Below are 20,674 nucleotides of genomic sequence, written 5' to 3' on the forward strand. Positions count from 1 at the left end.
GAGGCGGCTCGTCCGCGAATTTATTCGCGTCGCTGGTGGATTTTACGGATTCGAAGGCCAAATCGACGTGGCCCTGTCCGCCGAGAGTCGACCAGTTCGGGTAATGGATTGCCCACCTTTCCTTCTTTCACGTTCGCCAACCCGTCCTTGTTTCGCAAACTGTCGGGATACGAGCGTCGCGATGCGGAGAGCGCGTGGAGCCGAACTCGGCGAGCTCTCGCGGTGTTTTTATTAGAATTCGGCATCGGCCAGGGAAACCGCCTCCTATACCGGCCTCGATAAGATAAAACAATCTTTCGATTAATTAGCACCCCGTTATAGTACAGCTTCCTGCTTTTAATTAAAGAAGTGTTCGCGGCAGAGTCCGCAAGATAGGCGGAATTTATTACGACGCGTCTTGTAATAAATTTCACTTACCTCGCCACTCGACGCGTTCACCTCGTCCCCCCTTGACTCAGCTTGGTCGTGCGCGCGCGACCGCCTCTAACGTAATTGTTATACATGCGCAGGATTTTTATTCGCGAATATATTACGTCCTCGCGTATTGTGTTTTACGAGATTCCCAGTCGTGGCCAGGATATTCTCGCGCATTGCAAATCGGAAGTGCCGTAGCTGGAGACGATATAGGGATATCGCGAAAATAAGGCGTTAAGTATAATTAGCAACTGCTTCATCAACTGTATATTGGGTTGGCAACCAAGTAATTGCGGATTTTGTCAATGCCACCTATTGACAATAGAATTACGTGCGTTCCGTATCACGATACCTACGCAGATTCGCGAAAATATTCGGTCATTTTTAAACACCTTTCACGAATATACTATGAACGTTATGCGAAACGCTTTAAAATGTCATTGACAATTTTTTAGATATTCCGCAAAGGAAGAACTATATTTCGAAATGGCGTGTCTCGAATTGTTTATTTCGATTCACGAAACTTGCAAAGTGTAACTATTCTTTCTATTTTTTCTGTATCACTACCATATATACCTTCTGTAAAAACTTCCTTTTTTCTGCAATGGTCGGGATTACAAAATCGTAGAATATTCTGAGATAACCAAGAACAATTAAATACCATCGTCAAGCGTCGATCGCCAACTGGTTGGTTTATTTTAATCACCAAGTTTCTAGAACCATAAAGTTGCCGGCTGAACAAATCCCTGCGCGATGTTTCGCGTGGAATCCTGCGTTCGCGAGTTGTCGGCTGGATGGAAGGTTATTTCGCGTGATAGTGCAGGAAGGTAGAAAGGAGTGGTAGGGGAGAGAAAGAAAAATTGCGGAAAGCGACGCGGCCGGAAAAGGGTCAGAGAGGTCTCAGCGAGGATAAGAAGATTACGCGTCGAGCCGTATCGGTCGTTTTCGCTTTAACAGTCAACCCTTTTAGCAGTCAAACCGAATATACCTCCCTTGAAGCCTCGGGTCGGTTCCGATTTAGAGCGCGGGACCGAGAGGCTGGCGAGAGGGCCGGGGCTTACAGCGATATCCACTCGCGTTGATCCTCGTTTCCCGAAGCCGGCCATTGTTGCGAAGGAACGAGAGCGTAGGTGTGTCGAGGGATATCTCCGAGTCGATGGGGATGGCTCGCGGAACGGTTATGTTCTTCCGGAGAGTGGGATCTCGCGCGTTCGTTCGTTTCGTTCTTACGCTCGTTCTTTCGGTTTTTCGTTGACTGTTCCGTACATTCTGTTCCTTCGTTTCGTTCCGTTTGGCTTCGTTCAAAGGCGATGGGCATCGAAGTGTTTTAGTATTCCGTGGTCGTTCCACGGACGATTTATGGGGTAAGAAGAACATGCGGGTCAAGGGGACCACGCATATTAACCGGCGCACTATAAATTCGTTTGGCCCGCGTATATTTCGTGCCTACCTGCGGAGGCCACTTTTGGGTGAAACACGACAGCAGCCTCTCTAACCAATCGAAGGGGCCCCGTCAAGTACGACGATATTTTTAGCCTCGCCTATCTACCGGTCCTGTGAACGCCGCGAGATTTATGCGTGTGTATCGTCGTAGCATTTATCAGCCACGCGTACGTATACATGTATACGTATACACTGAAAATTACCTAGATGCTAATGCCTTCCGAATAAAATGCGCGCCGTACGAGATTACTGGCGATTTTTCACAGCGTCCGGTAATTTATACTTCGGCCCGCGTACGGCACCAGGTCTCCCCGCGTTTTCTCTCTTTCGTCCTCTCCTCCCCATATTTCCTGGCGTTTGTTAATCGAGCGAATGCAAGTTCACGATACTGTTCGAAAAAATACCCGAATCTCTACCATAATGTTGCAATTCCGTGCGCATTCGATTCGAATACGGCGGACTCGAAGTTGAACTCGAAGTCCATCCGCGATGGTTCTGGATCGAGTGACCGCGGTCGAAGCCACGGGGAACGAATTTCCCCGTCGATCTCGGAGAATTTACTGCGACACCGGCGATCCGCGTACAAATCTCCCGTCCTTCGTTCGCAATACGTTCCCGTCGAGTCGAAAAATCTTTGCGGTGAGCTCGTATCGAAATGGATGGCGCGTGTACGAGCCGAAGGCGAGGCTCTCGCGGAATTGAGAAACACGCGCGGCGAACCGGCGCGTCGCGCAGTCCTGTTCCTCTCGACGACCGTGAAACGAGAAGAGACGAGACGAAGGGAACGAAGACGAGAGAAGACCGATCGAGCGCGAACGAGGAAAGTATACCGTGGTGTAGGTAACGTATACTCGCCGGGAAACCGACGAAGCGCCACGGTTTGCCACGTGATTCGCGGGCTGCCACACGGAATGTGTTCTCCGTGTGAAAGGAAAAGCCGGGCCGAATCGAGCCGGATTTATCCGTCGCCTGGCTCACCGATTATGTCGATATCAAATACCACGAACTGCACTCAGCGGAGTGGAGACTCTTGCAGTCGTGATTTCTGCCCGGTGTGCGCACACATGCCAACACCAGCGTCGTCGTCGCCTGCATCGCTCTATTAAATTCTCCGAGTAAAATCGTATTGTCTTTCCAGTCGACTCGCCGCCGTTACGACGCGCTCAGGAGCACTTCATTACCATATAATTTCCAGTTACCTCGCGGATTACCGAGCAAAGGAATCGACTATGGTACGGTATGCCCCGGCTAGAGCTAGTTGTACACCTAGGAGAGACCGTGTCTCCATCCAGGCCATATGTGCTCGCTTTGTCTCTTCTCTTTCTCGTTCTCTCTTTAATACCATGGCTATCCTATCTCGCTCCACCAATGTGTTCTCTACAATCTTCTTACCTCGTTCTCTCGTGTCCTCCCTCCACCTCCCTTGTGACGGTAAGTTCGAGTACGTCTAGTTAATGTATTCAGAGGTCTCGGAGTCTCGAGACATCGCTCGGGGCATTAGAACGAGACTTAGGTCGCGAGGATTGTCTTTTGTAGACAAGCGGCGCGGAGTTAACTTTGTTTATAACCTGGCTGGTGAGTATACGAGAGAAAATATCGTGCCGATGCCGGCAGACGTGAGACACACACGCGGTAAGATACCGGATCTGTCTCTCTCCGATCTGGCATTTCGATGTGCAACGTTGTACTGTCGACGATGGGCGGGATCTCTCCTTGCAGAGACATCAAACGTATACAAGGGTTAGGAATTCTCTCGCTCTCTCTCTCTCTTTTTCTCGAGTAATTGAGACGACGTCTGGTGTATTGTACACCCTGTGTGCACCTAGTCAGAGCACAGTTGTCTTGTAAGGAAATAACAGTCATGCCTGTTTATTCTCCATTGAAATATTATGAATTCGAATTCGTGAACCCTCTGGTCCCTAGCTGGCGCATGATTGATCGAGGACCACGGACAATGGGATATTTCGTACACCCACATGATGAACGTTTTGGCGCGACACGTCACCTTACAAAAGGGGATCCCGTTGCACGGACCAAGTCAAGGCTTTGATTTAATTACTCGCGTTTGCGAAACCTGGCCTCTTAACATGTTGTAGCACCACGACCACCAACACTGTCTTACTTCTCTTGTCCGAGATCTAACCCAACAAAGGTACTCGTATTTTTTAATGGCGATTCGCCGTTTATTTATCATCTAGCCCCCATTCCTCTGACACAGTGGTTATTACGAACGCTGCTGCATTTCGAATTGGTTACGAATCGATTAGAGGTGTCGAAGAAGGAGAGAAAGGGGCAGAGAAAGAGAGAGAGAGAGAGAGTAAGGGCTCGAAATATACCACCTACCCGGTCGCAGATAAGGATCTTCAAATTGAACGCAACAACTATAACCGTCGAAGCGCAAATATTTATTCGCGCGGTCAGCCTGATTTATCGCAGTGACAACAAATTGTTCGACATCGGTTCCACCGTGCCTTTACATATCGAGTCGAGTACGATCTCTCTGCACAGACGAGCTGATTTTCGTAATCTATCGGTAGCCAGCGACCATAGCAGGCTTCGGTAATAATTTTTTTTATTGTCAACCATGTTTCACTGTATGGAATCCTTTGAAATGTTTTTGACCGTGGACAATACGTGTCCTGGAGTCGGCTAAACGGTGGACCGTTCGTTCCTTTCTAAACTACCGTTCGGGTGGAAAGCAAAGCGAATTGAAAATACGAAAAAAAGCAACGCCATATTGTTTCGATTTCCGCCGTACCGTTGTTACTGACTTGGATATAGCGTCCGCTATTGTAGTTTTTGCGAAAGCAATGAATGATCTTGTCGATGGAAACGTTCACAGTTTTGATTTGATGTTTGCAGGACATGGAGCTTGGTCGATGCAAAGTCGAGAATCTTTTAGATTTTGACAAACGCTTTTGATAGCGCTTTTGAAACGCTATTGTTTTGGAAACGGGCTGGATATGCATGATAGAAAATCTTTCTGATCCTTTTATGGAAACGGCAATTTTATCTATCGCGAGTGACTAAATTTTGAGCTGCTAAAGCTGCATGCAGAGATCAAATACTTGAGATTAGGACTGAATTATGTCGTGTTCTAGTTTTGTATTTTACAATTTACCCATAATCTTATCTGTTAGACTACAATCTTCTAGGAAAATACTGTGACAAAATTTTCCGCTCTTTTACGTGTACTCTGGTTAACAATATTACACTACCGTACACTATTTTCTAATCAACAGCTTGCAGTTGCTTGATTCATCGACGAAATTTACGATGTCGAGCGATGGTTGATCGCGAAAAAAGCGATCGCTCAGTGTCCCATGCTCCTTCTCGATATACTTATCACGGCACATCGATATGGTAATGCGTTAGAAAGAGTTATAAATCAACGGATAACCCGTATAAAGGCGTCGGATAAGTATCTGGTAATTGAATTAAGGAAATAAATATTTGCTCGTTCGCCCGGGATTGATTTATTACAAGAACAAGGAATTGTAGCGACCGGCGCTCCACCGCGTGGACCGTACGGTTTAACACGTATAACTTGCGGCGTGTAAACGAGCGGATTGACGCAAGACCGGTCATTTTCGTAATCTACCCTTTGGCACGGTGCTCGTGACTACAATTTTGTGACTGTGAAATGTTCGTCCTGCAGCCGAGCACCGTGATATTTCGTCCATTTTGTTGTCGAAGAATTTGGAACGTTGCTGCTGCTGCTGCTGCTGTTGTTCCGGAGAATGGAAAATTCAAAAGCGTCCTCGTTGGTACGCTCTCTCCCATAAAGCTGTCGTGTAATTAACTGAAAAGTGAAGGAACACGAAGCACCGTCGTCGGTGGTATTGGCTCGATCGGTCTTATCGGCTACTCGATTATCCAATTAACCGGTTGGCAAATGCACGAGCGTGGATATTGATTGAACGGTGGTAATGATCGATTAATATAATTTATCTGAAGCCTTCGGTACTGGTTTAATGTGTCACGAAGCAGCGGAGCAGTAGTAGCAAATAGTATGTTTATGAATAAGAGATTCTAGTTTATCGACAGCACGGTAATGTTCGAAGCATAGTACTTGAATAGGATCAAATTATTAATGATGATCGGCAACCAAGAACAATAGGAGCTCGAGTAACATCGAATCGCATCGAAACGGCAAATCGTCTTATGCGCTGCGACTAATTACTAATCGTGTTACCATTGTTTCGAGATCCTCTGTCCGATGTCCAGATTCGAGGCTACATCGAAAAGCAAATAGCCTGCGTTTCGCCACGCCCAGTTATCGAGATCGGCGTCGAGCCGATAAAACGAACGCGCCGAGGCCGTGGTAGAGAGAAGCCTGCGTGAATGAGCCAAGCACAGCTCATGACCTGTGATTTTCGTGATCTAGCCCAGGGCATCGGATCGCTCGTGACTACAATTTTGTGACTGTGTGTCGATCGTTTCGTGGACCTCCTCGCTCGGGTTTAACCGATTCCATGGCTGAAAAGTACGGATCGCCGACCGTGGACACGATGTACTACATAATAGATAATTCATAAGCATTTCCTATACAAGTATGCACCGAGAGGTTTCAAGAGTACGGATTAAGTGGGAGGGCGAATCGATGCTGGCCCACGAACAGAATCAACGTGGTGGTTTTCGTCGTGTTCGCTCATCACCATCCTCGACGATCATAGAGTCATCCCTTTCATTGCGATCTAACTACTACGAGCTTCGTGTTTGTGTTACGCGTATATTAACGTATGTATGTAGTATATAAAGGTTGATACACGGAGCGTATATTACGAGAAAAATCGCGGAATTTGCAGATTCTACGATATCCGGAGGTTTTATCTTTGTAGATATTTAGACAGTGTATGCGAGCCAGTATTTCCGAGTATTTAGTTTTCAATATGTGTTTTTCGCCGCGTGATCTCTTCAACGTTATTGCATGTCTAGTTTAAACATTGACCAGTTTGGAAACGATCTGTTAACGATCGTGGAACGTGTTATGGCTCGATCGTCGAGAACTAATTGCAAATGCTATTTGGTTTTTCAAAGGATCGTAAAACGGAGCGAGGAAATTGTAGTATAAAATGACTAAAAAAATTGACAAAGTATTATAATATAGAATACAGAATGTATCGAAGCAATAATGGCAATTGATAGGAAACAATCTACTTCGTGCGTGGTTTCTTTTAATTTAAGCAGATGCCATTATGTATAATCAGACATGTACATACGAAAGTTTCACGTGGATGAATAGTAATGGTACTATTAACATTTTTACACGTGATATGCTTCGGTTTCTTTTAGTAAAAAGTATTCCCACGAATAGTGGAGAGGAACAAGTAAGTTTCAAGTTGATCGAACATTCGACGGGGTTAATATTGGTTTCCGAAATGATATTAGAGAAGTCAAGGGTCGAACGCTCCTCCAATTATCCTGTAATCGACTTGGTCGTTCGAGTCGGTTACGACAGCCGTTATCCTCTCTGAATTTCGATTCGTTCGGTTTCAGGACCGTTGCCCTTCTTTCTCTTTCCCTCTTTCTCTCTCTCTCTCTCTCCCCCCGTCTCCTCCGTATTTTTATTCTTTTCCCTTCTCTCTCTTTCTGCTCCTTTTCTTCATTCGTAGCCGCTGGAAAATTGTGCTCTCGACTACACGCGTTGCGTGCGAGATAATTGGACCTCTTTTCAAGTCCCGCGCGCCGGTGGGTTACAAGACGTCCTCTCTTTCCTCGATCGTGACGAGTTCGACACAAAAGTGCTAGATTTTGTTCGATCTCCGTCTGCCATCGTGGCAACAATTTTCGTTCATGAACACGCAAAATTATTTTGCTTTTCTTTTTTTTTAGAGCGCACATCTTTCTCCATCCCCCATTCACTCGTTATATCTCTAGCATCGATAATAATAGCAGCGTACTAAACGACGTTCTATATCGTTTTAAAAAGATATCTATTTAACGATCGGCTATCTTGTCTTTTCATAGCGATTCTTATCGCGGGCAAAAAACTGGCACGGTTCTGTCCGCGACAATTTGCTACGATCACATCCTACATTAGTCTCTTTCTTCCCTTTCGCCGAGTTAATTGATTTTTCAATTTTCCGCCATGCAAACACGGCCTGCCTGTTACACGGTCGTCCGGGATTTCTGCTATAAGCACGGATATCGATATCGCCGTGGATAGCTACAAATAAGTATAGACTCGATCAAGCGCAGTCCTCTATTTGCACGTGAGCGATGTAATGGAGGAACGAAGTGGGCGGAAAAGGGGAGAAGAAGGAGAAGAAAGGAGGTTCGTTCGAGACATTCCGATCTGCGTTTCCTTATTGCTAGTCGATCGACGAATGAATCTCTCGGTCATTATGATAATAATTTTACGGTTGAACGGACGTACGCGATACAAGGGACGTTTCTTTAAATGTTCAGAATTTCTTTCATTCTGTTCCCGTTTTTTCTTCTTTTTTTTTATACTACGTCCTCCGGACGATGGTGATGCGAACGCGATAGTCTTTTTATTTTCTAGTCGTTGCTTTCCGACAGGTGTCAGCGGGCGCGAGCGGCCGTGCTTAAAAACGTCGGAAACAACTCGTCGAGATTCGACCGCAAGCGTGTAATTATCTCGATGGAGCATCTTCTATCGACAAGCTTGGAAGTTTTCTTTTTTTTCTAAATTATTTTTTACAGCATCGACTGTATAAATATCCTTCGTTGGAATTCGAAGGTATCAACGGGTCGTAAGATTCGTAATTTTTGGCGATTTGGTCGCGAGAAATCGTCGTTCCTTCCCGTTTCGCCTTTTTAATGAAATTTCAACGAAATTAGCAACGTGTCGATACGTAGCACTCTGCAAAGCCGCGGACTCAACGGACGGATAGCTGGATAAAAGCAGCCGAACGAAAATGTTCCTGCATCGCTGAACAGACATAACCGAGGTGCGCAACAGTTGCTTATAAATCCAATATCCCCCGTTAATCGCCGAACGAACTGGCTGCTCCAGCTCTCGTTTCACCGGCTCGACATTATCGGAATCCTCTCGCGCGCGCGCGCCAACCCGCGGCAGGCAAGCGAGCAAGAGCGGCTGGTCTCGCCGTAAATCATAATTATCATCGTGTACGCTTTTATTCGAATGGAAATTCATTAGGCTCGCTCGGTGCATTGTAAACAACGCGACCGCGAGAGGAGCGGGGCATCGGAGGCAGGAAAAAAAGGCAGAAGGCGAGTAAGAGAGAAAGGAAGAACGGTGGATGAGATAGAGAGTTAAGGTTTAGTGGGGGCGAAGAGGCAGAACGAGAGGGGCAGGAGGGTAATTTACAAGGAGAGCCCGAGCCTCTCGAGCGGATCGTGAGTTCGAGGCACGGAAAGGTGAGTTCGGCCGACGGGCGTGCGGTATCGATATTACCAATAATTGTCGGCCTGAAAGGTTATCTCAAGAAAGCGTGCATAGCAAACTCCCCACCGACATGGCCGATAAGTTATGAAGGCCCCTCGCGTCCTTTGCTTCCTCCTCAAACCTCGACCGCCATCCCCTCTCGACGTAATCGTCGTGGATCGTTGTGTGAGTCGAGTTGCTCGATGGCCGAGCTTGTGCATCGTGGATCGTGCGTCGTGTGGAGCTTCGACACTTCGGTATCGTCTGTAACACGGCTGCACCGGGAACGCGCGTAGCTGTAACTGACATTTTCCCTGGAACGACGACGTTGTTCGATGCGAATGTACGGCAAATGAAATTCAAACCGTTGAAAGGTGGCACGTACGACATGGCCACCAGAGGGAAAGAGAAAAGTGGGACGACAGAGCGCGCAAGGGGCAAGTCGTCTCTGGTTGGAAAGCTTGCGTGGTCGCCTAATAACGATTATTATCGGAGGAACGAACGAGCGAGCGAGTCTCGGTGGTTCTGAAAGGCCGTCGATCTTCGAGTCGTCTGTCGGTGGCTTCGTTTTCGCGTGTTTTCAGCGCGCACCTTTCAGCCTAGCGAGCGAGAGACCAACTCTCTCGTCCCCTTTTAAACGCGCCGCGTTCTCGACGTCATGCCGGGCACGGTGTCACGCCGTTGAAACGCCGGATGAACACCGATATGAAGTGAATAAGACGCGCGTGGGACATTCTTCTCCCTCCACCACCTTCGCCGACCCTTCCTTCGCTCTTCCTCTTTCTCTCTCGTCTTTCCTCTTCTCGTTCTTGTAACCGTTTGGAATTTCAAACGGACGGATCCTGATTACGGTACAATTTGCGCCGGACGACATTTTGTAGACGATTTATATCGGGCGTAAAATAACAGACAGGGGTAAGTTTGTCTACTGTGATGGCGCGAGAAAACGGAGAACGCGATAGAATTTCTAACAAGCCGTTACACATGTGCGAATTTCGTGCGGCAGCTTCACGCCGTGTTCGCTCCCCGTGTAATTTTCGAACGAAATGATACAGCGTGCGTCCGTCGTCGGTGAAAGCAAACGCGAGAAACATCGCCCGCCTCGATCCCCGCGTCCTTCACCTGCGACCTCGTACGAGATTCCAACATCCTGTCTAATTTCAGGAAACTAGCATGGTATCCATTACTTTACACAATTATGCTTTTTCGATAAACATTTCAATCGTTCGACCAACGAGCTCAAAACGATTCTTTCGCATTCGAAAGCGATTTTCCCGCTAAGTTATTCCATTTGCGCAAGCTCGCTCGTACTGTTAGTCTCCGGAGCTCTACAATGTTTCTTCTTCAACAATACGTCGGCCCGACAGCCACGGCTAAGCGTCATCGCTCATGAATCTCAAATCGACGACAGGTTATTCTTCCTCGCTGGGGAAAGTAGAGAAAGGTTAAAGGATTAACAGTAACTCACAATTACGATGCCAATAGTCAATGGCGGCGCACGCGTCCGTCCATCAGCGCGACGTTAATGCCTGCTGGAATATAAATAGATGGTTACCGCGTGGGCTCGACGTATTAATTATCGTCCCGACGAATACGGTGTATCGCTAAAGGGGCCAGACAGCCGACGCAAGATGGAACGAGAAGAAAAGAGAGAAGAAACTGTTGGTCGGGATACTTCTAAATCTAAACGGAAGTAGATTGCGCTGCGCTCGTTTCCCATCGCTTTCCCATGAGCTCTCTCGTGAGTATTCTCGCGTCAAACCAGATCGTTTCCAGCAACTTATAACGGTATCATGGTGGACAGTGGCATTGTGGAGCGCGGAGTAAAAACGGCTGGGCCCGTCACGCGTATTAAGAGCTCTAAAGATGCGGATCTAGTCACGAGTCGTTCGATCCTCCATCGTGTTAAAGTTACGCAGCGGCTTAACGTTTTGTACTCGATTTCTTAACCGAGCATATTCCGCTTCTCCTCTTTCACCCTCTTTAATTCTTTGCACCTCAGCGTGAAATATCGAAGTCGCGTCGGCAAATGTTTATTTGTTGCTCGTAATAATATCGTGCTTATTATTCACGACGCGTGTTCCCCTCGATTCCTCCTGCTTCTCGTGGCCGGCGAACAAATTTCTCTGTGGCTCCTCCGGCGCGCGTGTTTATATCGTCGACGTAGCGGGAGAGGAACGTATCCGACCCGCGAGCGAGTAAATGATATCCGCTCGGTGTCCCACCTTTTGCAATGCCATAAACAAGAATTCACTCGATAATGTATTTGAAAGCTCGTACGTTTATTTCAAGTCCCAGACGATCCCTTTCTTTCGAATTGGTCGAGGCGGGATGGCGTGGGGGTTAGGGGGTGGTGACGGTGTATGTCCATTTTTTTCCTCTCCCGGATTGTATAACCGCGAAGGGAAAAATGTATGCGCAAATATATTTCGACGGTCGTGGCTCGCCTTTATACGCTGCACGCCTGCCACGCTGGATATGAATTTTCGTGCAGCATCGTTGTGCACGTGTATTCCCACCATCGGGCGCCCATATTCTCCCCAAGTTCGCGCCCAGTGGTGCTCACTTTTGCCTCGTCTTTTCGTTTTATCCGGGATCCTATGTTATTACCCCGAATACCCAGATTCCGAGATTCTACCTGATATTCACGATATGTTTCTCACGAATAGATCACAGCGCTATTACTAGCAATCTTTATGCATTTATGGGGAACTATGAGATGCATAAATGTATGTAAGGTACTTGTTCTAATAGGTGAAACAAATTGCCGTTTAGGTTTCATTCTAAGAATATTAAATTGCATAAATATCCGCCGTGTACTTATTAAACTTTTACGTAGCCAAGCTTGTTAGAAGCACCAGTCGATTAATTACATAAATAGAAAAGAAAAGTCTGTTGAATGTTACAATTTTTTAAGTAATTTCCTTGGAATCTGCTTATTTTCTTGCGATAAGTAAACTCATGGAAGTAAAAATAATTTCTTCGAGAAGTTCAATCACGTATCCAGATAATGGAATTGCAAAATTTGCACAAAGTGGCTAGCACAAATTTTGTCTTCTGAGAAACTCGTCTAGAGATCTTTAGTAGCGTAATTTATATCTTATCGAATACCAGACTTCTACGAGGCAATGAATCAGTCGACAGCACGTTTCCGATTATAAAAAGTAGCCTGTACAAAAGTACACGTTACGAGAGTCTTTAAACTTCTCAAAATGTTCTCTTTTCTTCGTTCAAATGGTAACGCGTAATCATGTCGGTGGAACCAGCTGGAAGCAGCTGTTCGCCTCGACTTTCGCATCAAGCTGCCACGTTATCTCGGCGAAATCCAGGAAGACAGGTTGCTGGATTTGTTTGCACGTTGCGTTGTTAGGCCCGTGCCGTTCGCAGAGGTCGGCCTCTCCACGTTCCACGCTTCGTTATCGCGTTGAATTACCGCGCTGCATTTTTATTCGCACGCTAAGTGTATAGCTGGATAACGCGCTCTCGATTGATTTAAACGGTTCCAACGAAGTTTCCTATTAGATACGCTTCTCTCTAATCGTAGACCTCGAAAATCCGCCTCTGTTCTCATCGTCTTTTCGCATTCGAGCTCCCCTTCAAGTTCTTGGGAGCTGTGTCTTCGTTTACGAGCGTGCCCTGCCCTTAAGGTTTCACCCGAGGTATTGCGAATCACTGCTCGACACACGTAACGCGAGAGTCGCGAGGAAGACCTTGATTCTCGGGTTCGAGGAAGGACAGGTCGATATGCGCATATACACGCCGCGTGAATCGTTGACACTCGCATAATACACATTTCGTTTGCGTAATTAACGCGTTGATGTATAGTTACACGGGCCGGTGAACGGAAACTCATTCATAATCCGACCACTCGCCACTCTACGATTACTCATAAACGAGATACGTATCGCGTGAGCTTCTTGAGGCAGAGGCATCGAGGGGGACCGAGTTGGTTTTTGGCGTTCGTTACACAGGCTGGCCGTACGTTCTTGACCGTAAAAATGTTGCGCGACACTGGGATTCCCGTTTGCCCGTTCCCTTATCCGTCCGTGTCTCGTTTTTCGTATCTTCTTATCACCAGTTTGGTCAAACCGGTGGATCGTATAAAGAATCTCAGGATCGGGTTGGTAAATAATTCAGAATTCTCTGCCGGTCTATTCGTCTAGCCTTTCAACGGGGACTCACGATAGAATTGCAATTACGTACACGTGTACGTGTACGGCAACGTTCGCGTTGGCTCGCGTGTAAAAATGGCAACGACAAGCGGAAGCAGTTTTCCCGGGGCTTGTGCGCCGATGAGACGACGAAAGACGCATCGTAACCGCGGCAGAAGAATAATTTACAACCGGTCGCTGTCCGTGCTCGTGTACGTTAAAGGCATATACGTCGACCGGTCGGATAATAATTAATCGAAATCGGGCTCCGTAACCATCTGTTAATAACATCCTCGACAGCGTGTAATCATCGAAATGGTAAATTTTCGCGAAATCGTGGCGAATCCCGTTCGCTGGTTCGCGGTATCCAACCGCATATTCATCCACACACAGTCAGGCATCGATTATCTTCATCAGGAGCAGCAAGTAGCACGCGATTGTGAATAATTCAGTGTTCATTTGTGAGAAACTCGAACCACGTGAGAGGGGCTTGGAGAGAATGCGACTTATTAGCGGGTTCGAGTTAATCTAGCATAGTTGCGCTGACAACACCGGCGTTCCGTAACACGGGAGTCGCGATGGTATGCACTTCGCGGACTTTTTCACCCTGAAAAGGCTACGTAAAACAACGGAGAGCTGCAGGCGGTCTGTGTGCCCGTTCGTGACAGAGGAAGGGGCGAAAGAGGAAGAAGGACACGCGGCGAGAATTACGTAAAGAACGAGAGGAAGGGTGAGAAGCACGGTCACGAAGGGAGATGAAACGATCGCCGGTTGTGCGGAGGATAATAGGGAGAGAGAAAGGGAAGGGAGACGGATGAAAAAAAAAGAATGAAGGGGAGAAAGAAGAGGGCAGCACGGTGCGAGGGTGGGAAGCAACTAAAGAGCGAGCGAAACGGCAAGAAGTAGATTGAGGTTGATAGGAAAGAAAATCGCACTCGCACGGCGTCGTTAGCTTGTTAAGTTGCACGCAACACCTTCGGCTCAAATACCGGATACACCGGCCTCCTCTTTTCCTTCGTGTAACCGTAGCTGCTCTTTCTCTTTCTCATCTGCATCCCACGAACATATTCTCGACTCTCTCGTTCCTGATCTTCCTCTCATGGATGTGTTCTTTCACTTAAAGAATCTTCATCGAATTCGTTGCTGCGCGATCTTTTACCAATTCGAGGAACTGGAGAAGCGAGGCTCGCTCGATACGACGTCTTCACTGCGGGCGATCTTGCGTTTCCATTTCTTTTACAACCGCCTGCCGCATCGCGTTCCCTCGTCCGTTTCTTTCGAGCTTGTTCTTCTTCCATCAGTCGACTGTTCGCCGGTTTCTTCCGCGAACGGAACTCGACGAGATGGAGTTTTTCCTGGTCGGTGTGCTTGACAGAGGAAGCCGTGTCCCCGTCTGGAGGAGCACAAGGAGCGGCCCGCGAGAGCGTGCTCCGGCTGAAATACTTTTTCACGATATTACCGGATAAATGGTATTAGCCCGGAGACAGGACGCTTCAGGAAAGAAAAGTTGAACGACGGATACACAAGGAACGCGGAGAAGCAGCAGCTGAGAAGGCGCTGAATTATTCCTTTACGTCTTTCGATATCGACGTTCGCCCGAGCTACTCCGCGTCTACTCTCGGCGTCGCTTACCGGCGAAAGAAATGCAAGTCAGAGAATTGCATTATGCACGTATCGTCGCTGGGTTGGATTGATTCGTTTCTTCGTGTTATTAAGAAGTTTCTCCGTGCCTTTGAAATATGCACCGCTATTCCGCTGTATTATTCAATTGCCCTCGAGTACGATTCTTTATATCGTTCACATATTCGCCGTTCGATTTTACGTTTCCATCTCTCTACAACTTTTCTCGATGTTTCGCATTTCGAACAGGCTGCCACGTTTTATAGCACACGTGCAAACCGAATCTTTCGATCGGTATTCGCGTTAAATTAATTACGTCTCACTTGAACGTGTCCATTCGCTGAAGTTAGCAGCGGCTGTTAATTAAAAAAACTGGTGGAATCGTGGAAAGGATGGAGTCGCGCGTCCCCGTGCATTAGCCTTAAGTGGGCTCGTTTAATTACTATCGCGGCTTATGCGCCTGTAAACCGGCCCTAAAGGACGATAGCCGGACTCGATTCGACTCGCAAGCCGACTCCTCGACTCGACTCTCTCGCTTGGCTTTCCGCGGCACCAAGAGGACAACGTTCCCGAGCAGGACGAAAACTCGAGGGCACAGAAGACAGAGAGCACGTTTCTTGTCATAGCCCGTTGGAAGGATGGTGGAAGGGCGCTAACCGTCCCCACCACGCCTGCTTTGGTGCCCGGAGGAGCAACCGGGCAACCGAGCAACCGAGGCATGCGAGCATGCAACCAGACGAATACCTACCTACTCGTGAAGAAGAGTGTTCCTCTGTCGAACCGCTCGGCCGTGGATGCTACCGGGCTCCGCGGGATCGGCTCGATCGGTATTCGACGTTCTAGCTCGATGACATATATGGCGTAAAGTCAGAGAAGGAAAGAAGAGAGAGAGAGAGAGAGAGAGAGAGAGTACGCAGTGTGTAACAGAAAGGAAAAAGGAGAAACAGAGAGAGGAGAAAGAAAGATCGGAGGAACGATAAGTTAATAGATAAAGGATCGGTTCGAAAACGCTGTCGAGTGGAATCGTCGAGCGTTTTCGGTGGACCGTCGGGAATGCAGCGGCGATAGTTCGAGGCTCGAACGCTTAATTGCTAATTGAAAATTCTTGGTGGCGCGGAGATACGCGGTGGACGGTCGTCTAAAATATACGGCGCATAAGTAGCGGTAATGAGTTGTAATTTTTGCGAAACGACCAGAGCTTGTGAGCGCGAGTCCACGATTCTTTCTGTATAACGCAGAAAGAGTATGCAACCGCCGTTAAGCCGGCTGAATACGTTATCTGTAGTAATTGTAACAGTTTAATCGCGCGCGCTTGGATTTACTGTTAATGTTTCTGGTTATCGCGAACCACCGTACCCTTTTCGTTTTCCTTCGTTTTCAATGAAAGCTTCCCTCTTAGGGTCCAGTCCTATCTCGACCTCCAGTTTTCGAGTTTCTTTTTTTATTTACAAAGTGGATGTACATAGGTATGTACGTTGGTCAGAAAAAATAGTCCGCTACATCGGCCGTGACCGTTCTCCACGAGAAGCCAAACGCTCGCTGCTCTCGCGCGCGTGCGCTCACGGGCGCCTGCCCGCGTCCTTACGAAACGTGAACTCACGGAGAGGAGAAATTACAGCCGTGGAATGGCAGAGAACGACGCCGACCGATAAATTCAGGCCGCGTAAACGCGGGTATTAATCATTGGCCAGAGTTCTACTTATCTCGATCATTGTATAACTTAATTCTCGGTTCTCGCAAGGGAAGTTACGAGGAGTTATACATGCCCGGAATCAACGATGACTTTCTATAAATTTCGTTGCAGATAAAAGACGACTACCGCCATGGAGGATTTCCATAATTTTTTGGTCAGCCATTGTGCGATGCCACGGTAGAGATATGCTTCGGGAATTTCGATCACTCGCAGCTGCGCGCACTTTCTTCGTCGGCAGATGTTTCTTCGCTGTCCCTCGATGACCGCAGTCGCGTGTCTATGTGTTTTTATGTCACACTTTCCTCCCCCTTGTTTCGCCTACTATTTCTTACGAGCGTTGGGTGCTCTGCTACCCTTTGGTCTTTAGACGTACAGGGTGACCAGTTCCGAACAGAGTTTTCCCACTTGATACGAAGCTCGTTGGAACGCAAAGCGCATTCTAACCCTTCGTGGGTCAATTTAGTTCCTCGGTTTCCCGCGCGGGCCAATTTATGGAAGTTTGGGACAGATATATTGCCGATCATAAATTCGGGACCACTCCTTGGCGGACCGAAAAAGCGGGCAGTTTTATGGCTTTTTACGAGGCTCGAATGTTCTAAACAGCCCTATCAAAAAACGTGAAGTATCGCTTATTTCATTAGGATCGCTGATTTATTCTAATTGAAGCAATTAATTCGGTTTTGGAGGCGGTCTCATATTCGAAACGTTCTTTAACTTCTTAACAGCAAACTCACTGAATCTTTCGTCTTAGATTTACATTTTATTTCTCTACCTTTTACCCTTCTTTTTCAATACAGCGCCTTCTTAGCTGCTAACTAGTTTAGTACGTTTGATACCGCATCCAAAAGAACAATTTCATTTTAACCAGTGAAATGATTTATTTCGATCATTCAAAAGGTATCTGAGCGGAATAAGTAAACTCCAAAAAGCACCATTTTGCGGTGCGCAAACTTAACAATCTCCAAGATAATAGTTAAAAAACAATGTTCACAGCCATCATAGCTTTTCTCTACTTTTCAAGTTACATGGTTAATGAATGTAACTTCCGAGCATCTCAAACGTCAATCTTATGCTTTCAAGATTGACTTGTCATTTTATACAAAGGGAAAGCCACGAGTGGGCCGATCGTCCGGCAATAAGATAGCAGCGGCAATAAAAGCTCGCTCTTGTTACCGGTTAATTACGCATAAATAATTGACGGAGCAATAATAAAGTTTCGCGAGCCGAGCCGCGGCGAGTAATTTCGTCTGATTAATTTAAAATGCGGACGGTCCGGGAACGGGCTCATTATCGGCTCATCCGCTGATAAGCTTGCTTAACGATCGGGATGAGATGCGGTTGAAAAAAAATGTTCAACCCCGTTGCTCCGTTGGCCGGCTTTAACCAGAGACGAGGCGTGTCAACGGGGTCCCATGGTATTATTATGAGCGAAGTCTCCGGGGCCAGTTCGTAGCCCCCAGCGTGGAACAGAGACGGAGAAACGGTAGAAAAACGAGGATAAAGAAGGATCAGAGAGTCGACACGCCCCGCGACTCGTTCCCGAGTAGAAGCTGCGTTTGCAAAGAGTTGATTAAAGTCACCGGTCCTCTGCAACTTGTATTTTCGACCTCTCGAACCCTGTAGAGGCTGGATCCGATTCAATGTTCCGCGAAACTGCTTTGTAATCGATCGAGAGACGCTCGAGTCCTATGGTGTACGTTTTCTTCCGGTTGTGTGTCAGTGGACGGCGCGCGGACGGACAGTCAGGGATCCACCTTTTTCGATCTCGTGTATAATAATATTTGCCCATAGCTGGGACGATGCTCCCTTAATAAATCGAATTATCGAACATTTATCTCGGTTCGTTAAAAGTCGATTTAGTCGCCGTGGTGCCCGTCACAATCGAGTCGTCTCATACATACTTATATAAGAAACGACCGAACGTTGATACCAACTGTGATCCTTCTGCCGTTCCTGGATCCATCCGATGATCTATCCTTTCGCAGAGAAGAGAGATCTCCCTTGCTGTTCTAGCGGAATCGCTCGCAGCGGAACGTTTTCTTGGAATAACCTTCTTTGTTCCCAATGAACTTTGTGCAACTTTCTACCTTTCGTGCCTCGGTTAATGCTGTTCAAATATACCGGGGTTGTCTGTCTTTTTCTACTTGTTCGTTTTTTCCATCTCTCGTTACTCGAGAGAAAAATTCCGCCGTTACATCTGGTTTCCGTTCCTCCGGCTGTTGCCTCGGACTTTCCTTCGTAGTCAGCGAGCCGGTCGGTCGTAAGGGTCGTAATTAATACCGCCTCGACGATCGTTGCGACGTAGCCGGATTAACGTCGGCGTTTCTACTCGGTCGGCTATTCGAAAGTTCCTTTACAAAGGCTGCAAAATCATTTCTACGAGTTATTATGATGTTACCCGTAGCTGGCGCGCCAGCACCGGTTCCCCGGTTCCATCGCGGCGATGTATATGCAAGAGGGATATGGCGGTGTAACCGACTGTACCTTGGTCGCATAATCAGCAAGCCTCGACGGCTACGCGACGGCGGGCAGCGCGCGGCGGATAGCGCACGTGTGAAATATGCATTCGCTTCGCGAGACAATGCGAGCCGGACACTAAATTCTCAATCGCGATAACTAAACTACGCGGCAACAGTCGCGTACACGCAATCGTACACGCGAATATAAAGTTCACGTGCCGATGTCGCTTGTAATTGAAGATACGATTCTTCGAGAGGGACTGCTCCGCTCGAATTCTGCTTTCGATTAAACGTCCTCCTTCGTCTCCGTGGCTTCGTAGCTGTCTTTCAAAAATCCCACGAAATCGTTTAGTATCTTTTTTCCTCCGAAGAATTATCCCTCCAAGTTCTTTCCGAGCTTCTCCAACAAAGCCGAGGCAAAATTGTAAAAGGAAAAGGAGAGAAGAGGAACAGAGAAGAAAGTAGAAAAGTGGAAGGAAACCGAGTCTCGCATGTCGCACGCGTTAAACCGTGATCCCCTTGGCGAAACACACGGAGCGTGTGTCCCGGGCCCTCTAATCGGTCTACTCCGTTTTACAAAAGACCGCACGAATCCTCCATTTGCTACGGCAAAAAGGGGCAACGGCTATCTCTCGGATGCATCGATGCAACTGTGGGGGGACGATTTCGACTAACGATGCCTTCCGCTCATTGGTCTTAATCTGAGCCACGAATCACAATCGACCTCCTCTTCCTAACATGGCCTCGGCCACGACGGTGGAGCACCAGTCTTCTCTCGCGTGTGCCGTTGCCGGCAGATAGTGCAAACAGAAATTCCGTTATACTGCATAAAGCATCGGACCACTCTAGCCTTGGCACGGGGGAGGGAAGAAGGTTGGCAGGCATGCGAGCTGCATTCTCCCGACTGCTTAACCCGCTGCTAGCGAGCGAGTTAGCAAGCTGCTAAACGAACGAGCGAACCGACGAAAGAAATGTTCGAAGAATAAGCGGCTACCTTCTTCCCTCATCCCTTCTTCCCTTCCCTTCTACTTTCTCTCTTCTACCAGTACTTTATCGTCCCTAATTCATTGTTTCCTACGCCACGATCTTTTAGCTTTATGCTTCGCCATTATGGTTTATTCTCCGCGGCGAGTTCGCTTCCTCGGCACGACGGACCGCGGATATCCTTACGCGCTCGCTCGTTTTCTCCTTTCGCATCCCCTCGTTCGCGTCGTGTTTGTTAGTTTTTTCCGAACGGCGGACTTCTAACGCACGGCCCGTGCACGAGCTTTACGACTATCGCGTCTCCTCTCTCGTCTCTCCCTTTTTCACGTTCTTCTTCTCTTCGTATTTTTATCGTCTAATCGGTTTCCTTTGTCAGATATATGCGTATTTGAAACTGTATGTCCGTCTATCCGTTGTTCCGCGTGAACGCTAACGGATTGTTATTTGGAATTGGAACGTTTGATCGAAATATTTGACCTATCTCGGATTTTTAGTCTCCCATATACCTCAGACTCTTTCGTAGAGAGTTTAATATTCTAAATAGCGTTCCGCAGAC

General features: G+C 47.5%; 1 protein-coding gene across 1 annotated transcript in view; it reads left to right on the forward strand.

Moving 5' to 3' along the window:
• Positions 1 to 20,674, forward strand: part of LOC117243561 (lysine-specific histone demethylase 1A) — a 99,235-nt gene that overhangs the window by 17,970 nt on the left and 60,591 nt on the right. The gene's annotated exons all lie outside the window — the stretch shown is intronic.

Source organism: Bombus vosnesenskii, unplaced genomic scaffold, assembly GCF_011952255.1.
Source record: "Bombus vosnesenskii isolate JDL3184/JDL3185 unplaced genomic scaffold, Bvos_JDL3184-5_v1.1 scf7180000013266, whole genome shotgun sequence".
Taxonomy (NCBI): Eukaryota; Metazoa; Arthropoda; class Insecta; order Hymenoptera; family Apidae; genus Bombus; species Bombus vosnesenskii.